Below are 991 nucleotides of genomic sequence, written 5' to 3'. Positions count from 1 at the left end.
TAGTTGCCAGAGCTAGTTAAACCATTGTTGCATGGTTGTTTCTGTATCTGGTGATGGGTCTAGCCCAGGAGCTGGAGAAGCTGAAGGAGGAGACCCAGCAGGAGCTGAGGAGGCGTGCAGCTGTACTCACTGGGCCAGGATTCACTGAAAGAATCTGAAGCTGAAGGAGAAGGTGGAGTTACCATGGAACCACCAGTTCTCCACGCCAATGTGATGAGGCAGCAGGTCAGTGACGATGCTCATGAGCTACAGTAGGGCCTGGTACCCCCATGCCCACCTTCTGAAATAAAGAAGGTCCACCTTCCAAAAGTCGTTTAACTTTCATTTGAGACCCTTGCTAACCCAGAGCTAACCCAGAGGGAATTCTGGGATATGTAGTTCCAGTTTAGCTAAGTTGACATATCATAAACCCAACCATACTCATTCAATCGTATTCCTGCAAAGTAAGTTTTTTTTTTTAAGTTGTTTTTAATTTGATAAAAAGCATATCATTCTGTATGTATCCACTTAGGACTTACTTTTTAAACTTAACATTATATTTTTAGGATTTATTCATACTGATGTGTATAGCTGTAACTCATTCCTGTTGACTGCTATATTATATTCCACTGTGTGAATATACCATATTTTACTCATCTACTCTCTTGTTGATGGGTATTTGCTTTGTTTCCAGGCGTTTTAATTAGCTCAGGCTGCTATAACAAAATTGCTGCTATAACCATTGACTGAGGGGTTTAAACAATATATATTTATTACTCACAGTTCTAGAAACTGAGAAGTCCAAGATCAAGGTGCTGGCCAGTTCAGCTCCTGGTGAGGTCCTTCCTCCTGGCATACAGACATCTGCCTTCTCGCCTTATCCTCACAAGGCAGAGAAAGAGAGAGCTCTGATTCCTTTTCTTCTTATTGTAAGGACACTAATCCTATCATGGGGGCCCCACCCTCATGACCTCATATAAACGCAATTACCTCCAAATACCATCACATTGGG

Source organism: Eubalaena glacialis, chromosome 1, assembly GCF_028564815.1.
Source record: "Eubalaena glacialis isolate mEubGla1 chromosome 1, mEubGla1.1.hap2.+ XY, whole genome shotgun sequence".
NCBI lineage: Eukaryota > Metazoa > Chordata > Mammalia > Artiodactyla > Balaenidae > Eubalaena > Eubalaena glacialis.
Note: the sequence above shows the minus strand (reverse complement) of the source record.